Consider the following 7,712-nt stretch of genomic DNA (forward strand, 5'->3'; position numbering starts at 1 on the left):
GAGGTATTTTCCACGAAGAAAAACATTAGGGTATATTACAACATCTGAGTGGTGAATGTTTCCTACAGTTTTCCTCAAATTAACAGCAACAAACCACGTTTCCAGTTTTAATTGGGAATTTCATGACGAACTGAAAAGGCCTCTAATGAAGCTGGTACAAATGTTTTGCATCAGCAAAAGTGTTCTTCTAAATGTGTTCTAATTTAAAGTCCATTCAACATGAGTGAGACTGGCTTTGAAAATCTTTAATTTGTTTTTATGATTTTATAATTAGATCTCAGTTTTATTGAGTTACACTCCATTAACCGATATTAGACTGTTGAACTCTCACTTTTCACATACCGAAAAAGATATAAAGAAAGTAATAAATAAGAGAGCAAATCAGCCAAAACATTAAATAAGTGTAATAGTTTATTATTCATTTTAAGCTTAAGCCTATGGCTTAATACTGCCTAGGGAGCTGTTGAAATAAGGAAAATTTGAAATAAACTTATGAAATAAGGTTTTATAATAAAAGCCGATCATGCTTTCCCTGAACAGACCATCAACACAGACATTTTAGTTGTTTAGAAAATGGTTCAAGGAACACTATAATATCTTTTGATATTAATCTTTTACATGTAGGCGTATGAAAAGCTCTTCTAAAATTGAAATAAGCTGTGTAGTATCTGCACAAAAGAGATATATGCATGTTTTCTCTGTATCACCGGCTTTAAGCACGAGCACTAGGAAGTTGTTTGTTTTGGGGTTGCTCTTAAACCATTTCAAAAGCGGTGGGTTTCTGGTTTGTTATAAAAGCACATTGTGCAAGCACGGAACATGAACATGTTGCCCTTTTGCTCGAACAGAAAACCGCGGGTTGCGACATTAGCCAACGAGCTTGTAATGACAACGGGTTCAAAGGTTCTGGTGGGATGTAAAATGTTGCTGCTCTGCTGGTGACAGAAAAGCCTCGCCGAGGAAGACGCAACTGCATTCTACGAGTCGGTTGGGACGTCACGAGACATCGGAGTGTGTTATCGGAGTAAAATTTTGCAAAATCTGACAGTGAACTGTTTTTCCTTCTCCCTTCTTGAGTCTATTGTTGGTGTCATTTCATTCGTCCGAAGCAGCTGAATCGCTGGTGGAAAATTCGTACCACAACCGGCAGGATTACCAGCGGATTATTCTCGTACCACGGAACGGTGCCACGCTGTGGGATGGAAAACACAAGTGGAAGAATAACGCAATCCCATGGTGCACAAAAAATTGCGACAATGGGAAATGGGTAGCGCGCAAAAAATTAAAAACAACAGAAAAATATCCTGTATCAAGGACGAGTTGCGAAACAACGGCACATCCACCGTTTGTCTCATGCACCATATCAACGGTTTCTTGTAGGGTTTTGTGCAGCGCGATGATGATAATGGCAATTTATAGAATTTTCATCACGCTATCTGACGCGTTCCGATTCCCTGTCGTGGCCATTGGGGACCCGTTTATCATTGCAAGGTGAAGCGAAAAACGAAAGCGTTAAGGCAGTTAAGGGCCCCCGGGAAATCCGCATCCTTATCCCCACCCCCCTCCATCTCTTCTCACTCCCCAGGGTGTGATAGCAAGGACACGGATGAGGTGCGATTTTTATTTCTGCGAGAAAAAGGCACTTAAACAAACTCATTATAATGTTAATTTGAGTGCGAAAGCAAAACAAAACACGTCCGATCGAAACCTGGGATGGACCCTTCCCGAAAAGCGTCTTCCCCCAGCGGTTGGTTGGGAAAACGGTTGACCGTTTTACCGAAAGGAAAAGCGGAACGTATACCCTCCGCTGCCCAGGACGATGGGAAAACAAATAAATTATAAAAGAAAAATAGGATGCAGAGTAAAAATAACATAATGGTCTTGAACACGACCACCCAGTAAGAAGGTTAAAAGCGAGTCTTTTCCGAGTCAAACCCCGGACAAGGCGTGCTCGCAGGCGGATACAAATACGCTTCTACCGATGAGGTCGCCGCTTGTGGCGTTCTTGACCGGATCTTGGGACAATATCCTGGGAGGAGGGAGAAAAACACTACTGAATCGAGCGAGAAAGCTAGCTAAAAAGGCCAGAATGGACACAATTCTTGCGCCCAACGGGCAGACAGTGAAAATATTTGTCCAGTGTCGAAGAAAAATAGCAAACGCTCGGTACGCCCGAAAACTACCACGATCGTGAAGTTAACACTTGGTGTCAGTTTGTTAGTTCGGTTTTTCGGGCTTTCGGGCGAGGCCACGGTGGAAAAAGTTGCAAAATTTGCATACTATTTCTTGGTTGAAATTGGTCGCTCTCGGTCTTCCCAATCCATTCCCGGGCTACACCCGAAATTCGGCTAGTTTCCGACCCGAACCGGAGGGATTCCTCCCCCGTGGGTGTGTGTACTTGATTCGTTACGTTACGGCTGACATAAAGCGCCATCTGTCGCCGACAGAATTGCTTGTCATTTTTGGGCACCCTCCCTGGAAAAGCGGGCCAGGTTCTTGTGTTTCTTGTGCCGCTGCTGTTGGGGCGGGGGGTTTGTTTTCTAAACCATTCCTTGTCCTCTTCTCCCTATAGGAAAACTTGCATCCTCCAAAAGCGCTGGTATGCAGATGTATGCAAATGTCTGTAACGGTGGTGTGTATCTTTTTGGCCCCTGAACACGAAATACGTAGCCTTGTCTGGGTAATTGATCGTCGGAGAGAAAGGTTGGGAGAGGGGTTGGGGTAAGGAGGAGTGTATTTTTTAATACTGCTGCACGCTTGTTTTGCTATTGCTCATTGGATAGCAAGGGAATGATCGCGTTGTAAAATATATCCAACGTAAACGACTGTTGACTTTTGTTGCGGAATTCCATTGCGGGAAGCTGCTTACATTGGTTGTCATAATGAAAACTCTTTCCCCTCTTTATCCGTTAGGAGCTGTTTTCGATGTATTTATTCTTTTCAAGTGGCATACCTCAAAGCAGAGAGTGTCCGGTTGGAAAATGTTTCCCTTTTGTAATTTGTCCGAAAGTCGAACTCTTGCTAGTGAATGGCAAGGTTGCGAAGCGAACTATGTTTGAAGTACATTTTCGTTTAGGATGAAAGAGAATCGGAGTGTTTGCGAACAAACATTAATTGGAGGAATTTTTGCGACCCGCTTTCCCCCTGTTGGAGGGAGTGATGTTGCAGAGCAAATCAGAGCTTGCTAGAGTCGAATCTAAGAGGGGAAAAAAGCGAGCAAGAGAAGCAATCGAATGTCACGATGAATGCAGGGCGAAGGGTGGCTCACGAGGATCGCAGCTATTTCGCCCGCGTCTTCAGTTGGAATGTCACAAGCATATCACAAAGCAGCGGAACAAATCAAAATTTGATTAAAATTCTTCGCCAGCATTGATATTTGCCAGAGTTAGCGTCTGATGCGTACGGAAGAGGACGAGCAGGCTGGCGGCAAGGGAAAGTTTTCATCGCTCCCCAAAGCTCATTGTACCGAATTCTTGGAGGATGTGGATGAATAAAAAAGAAAGAAAACAGCATCAAGGCAACATTCCGTTCGTTCTGCAACAAGCCGCGCACTCCGCAAGTCGCTCTCGAGCCTCTAGTTTTATGAAGCGTGCGAAATGTGGCTAGATTCTCGGGCCGGGGGAATGAAAGTTACGAGTTGCCAGCATCCGTGGCATGTCCGTTTTCAACTCCGAGCCACGCTGTGCCCAGAGGAGAGGGAGGAAATCCGGGCGCGAGCAACATAAAAATAGCGTCCATAGAAGGAACAACTAAAATTCGTTTATGCATTCCCTCGAAGTCGACGCTGAAAGCTCGCCGAGATACAGCAAAGTCGAAACGAAAGTTTTGCAATAATTTTTATTTCAATTGTATCCTTTTATTAGCTGCCCTTCGGGGACGCAGCAATGCTGAGTAGTTTATTTTCTACCCACTAAAACATCGCCATCAGTTTCCCGAACACAAGCTAGAACGCGTATCTCGGAAACTCGGAAAGGAGTAAAATGAAACAGCAACATGTAGAACTACAAATAAATTGTTTGAAAATGGGTCCAATGAAACACACTGCTCCAGCGGGGTTTCTCGCCTCATGCCACGTGGTTAATGGGGAAAAGCAATTCTTGCTTTCTGTTTTTTAATCCTTTACTACACGTGACCTTCGGTTGTTCCTTTCGATTGGATTTCTACTTTGATCTGGAGAGAGGGTGGATTAATTTTCGCTTTCTGGTGCTTTTACTTTCGAAAAGTTATCTTTAATAGAACTTTTGTAGTTCGTAAGCTCTAAGCCAGTACGATTTGTTGGATTGACTTTCACTTACACTGTTCAATTGAATTTTATATTCCAGAATATATTGGTCTTTGTACGTCAAAAGGCATAACCACTTACAGAATGGATTATACTAGCATAAAAGCCACGATGATGAATGTCTTGTTGAGACAATGCGCCCGATTCTAGTTGGACATGATAAGACCCACATGCGTGTGGAATCTGTTTTGCCATTACAATCTATTACATCTCGCAAAACAAATAAGGGTTGCTGGAAAATGAATACAAAAGCGAAACGGGCAAGTGGTTTTTGATTTCAACCCAGCTCAATTTGAGGCCACCGAAATGCCGGCTGACATAGTCAGACCCTCTGACAGAGCGGAGAAGATGTCGACAAAATCTACTCCCGGTCGGAGTTTTCCGTCCGGGGTCGGAAGCCAATGCCGATGATGAAAGGAACCGGAATGGTAACAACGGATGGAAAGGATGGATGGCATGATTCACGTCCATCGTTTATCACGGCGCGGTCACAGAGAATGACACATTAATATCGAATTAGAGAAGCCGCGATGTAATCGGAGGCGAGGGAACGAAGCCCGAGGTCGAGTGTCGAGTGTCCTGAATGTCGGCTAGTAGGCGCGAAGAGTTTTCGGGAGCGGCAGGGAGTGGGGGCGAGGGCAGGAGTTCTGTGGTGATATTTAATCCTATCGTGAATGTCAAATCGTTGGCGGATGGTTCATCCATCAGCGTGCGCGGGTATGTAATCAACACTCCGCACCAGACATGCCACATGGGCTGGAAGATGTAGCTCTAAAAGCGGCTGACAGCAGGCGGATTCTCGCCGGCTTCAAATCAAATCCCAATAAAGAGAAGCCCATAAGTGTCGACCACGTGTGCTGAATCGGCAACCACTTCGTTCTGTGATTAATCATCCCTCGTTGAATCCTTTCTCTTCCTTCGGTAAGGTATTACATTTACCAGAACGATGCAGGTGAATGTCATTTTCAAATGACAAATTTGCCGTTTGTTTAAATTTTCCAATTTCATTTGAAGGTTAACGACGCAGGGCATATTCTCGTGCCATTTAATTATTGATATACTTGTTTTATTTGAAAATCGAGTTGGTTTTGTTTTGTCGTTGGCTATTTCGCATGATGGTTTCCCCATTTTCCTTGAACACATAATTTTACCTAGTGGATTAAACACATGGAAACAAACATTGCCTTGATGGGTACACCAGCGTTACTGTGGGACATTTTAGAGGCCACCATTTTTATTTCCCTTCGTCGACGCGGCCGACGTTAGGACACAGTCGGTAACAATGGCACAACATTTACGCAACGATTAACGATCTTAATTCAGTATGGTGAGGTCAATTTATCACGATGTCGCATTTTTGGTCAGCAGCGAGACAAAGCCCGCCGGTGGCTGCCGGGAAATGGAGCCATTGCAGTTGGGTTGGTGGCCTGTTGTTTCATCACATACGCAAGGGGGGGAGGGAAGGGGTCTACACACAACCCCGTGTAGTGTGTAGTGTATCCAACGTCAACCATCCGGACGGGATCCCGGTGCTATCAAACACGGCTATAATTTATACCCTGGTTTATGGCAAACCCTCGGAGCACGGAGAAGCGGAGGGCCAACACCGTACCGAAAGAAAGCGATGAGCAAACATTACTACAAAAGACTGGCGATGATTTGTGTGCACGGTACTGGTATGGCAAACAAAAACATACATAAGGTGACGTGGGGCACTGTGTACCTCTGAGCTATTAATTTTTACCAGTTCTAAGTTTCTGTACATTCCAGCACTCTAACGTCTAATTCATGATTTAAAAAATATCAAAACTACTTTTAAAATAGCAGTTGATTACTCTTCATTCTTTTTTGCGTAAGGGATCCTTGAAACAGGTTTCATCATTCCAAGAAATTTAAATTTGTTTCCAACCTCTTGTAAATAGTCATTTATTTGCTATAATTTTTTGCCTTACTTTCCCCTACACACACACAGTTTGGAATGGTACAACAAAAGGGAAGGTGTCGCTCGGAGGGATGGACATTAAAGGGACCGCTTTCAATCGGAACTCCAGAGTAGGAATCCTGGCCGAATGAGGCCCGACGGCGTCATGGCAATGTTTTGCCCACCGCAACTCTTCCCTCTACCCTCCCCGCTCGCATCCACAAGCGTTGGAGTGGCGGATGGTCGCAAACATTGTTACGGCAGCGGGAATGATACTTGATGTTGTTGATATCATAAATAATGGTAGCCTTCTTGATGGCACCGGATACCCTGGTCCCTTCGCGGCTTCCTCCCTGTTCCCCCGCTGCTGCTCGATTTCCCTCGATGGCGTTATGGGTTGCGGTTGGTAGCAACAGCGTCAATGGTGCAGCTGTAAAACACTGGACAGATGGGTGGCCTAGCAGCGTCTGGCGCGTATATCTCGACTTGCCGATCTGTGTGGACGGAAGTAGAACAATTTGATCGACATTTATCATCGATTTGATGAGCCGTAAAATAGCTCGCCGTTTGTCTACGGGCTTAGAAGCGATGTGTACAGATATTCTCGACCGCGGGCTCCGTGGTTCATTTGGCACAGCACGTTGATGAAGTAATATTTTTATTGCACTTTCACGTAAGTACCTACCCTCACTTCCAATTTCCATCGAGGCACGCGTTTGGTGGAACGGGAAACAGCGTACGCCTCGTACGTATTTCCACGCGAATGCTAATTTAGCGCTCCGATTTAGGCACCGAAACCACGGAAAGCAATACAAACGCACCACGCACCACAGCGGAACGTGACTGATAATGAATGATTTTGTACGGTTCTAATGCAAAGCCACCGTCTCCCGTCACGCGTTGTCCGTGTCGCCATGATTGGCCTTAGCACGACCGCGCTTTCGGTGGAAAACACGCCAGGCGATTTGATTTGATGAGTTATGCTGTGGCTCTTTGGCGAGGACAGCGCGAGGGGTTTGTTCCACGCCGACCCGCTAGCACAACTTTCCGCGCCGCCATCGGCGTTTCCAAACCGGGAGGCAAAAGAAAAATCTCAAGCTTCCGCTCGATTTCCGATTCTGGGCTCGTTTTTCAGGCTTTCCCAGCGCACGTACGTGTGTACCGTCGGGGTGGAGGCTCATCGTGGCTCCGTTTTGCTGCTCCCACGTTCGACTAGATCTAAAAGGTAGGCAAATACTTACACCTTAGGGCGCTGGCGGAGGCGCACCCGCGCGGCGGGATAAGGGACCCAACGAGGAATTCAAATTATACATTCGAAATATGTGCGTAAAATGTAGCGTTTTTCGTCGATTGCCATTACAATATTTTTTTCGCCTCTCTTCTGTTCGTTGTTTGCTTCCCTCTTTGTGTGTGTGTATGTGTATCCAACGCGAGAGGAGGGCCTTTTGGCAGTTCGGAAAATTCAATTTCTGTTACCACGGAACTTCGCTCGTCCGTTTGTTGTACCGT

Source organism: Anopheles coustani, chromosome 3, assembly GCF_943734705.1.
Source record: "Anopheles coustani chromosome 3, idAnoCousDA_361_x.2, whole genome shotgun sequence".
Classification (NCBI taxonomy): domain Eukaryota; kingdom Metazoa; phylum Arthropoda; class Insecta; order Diptera; family Culicidae; genus Anopheles; species Anopheles coustani.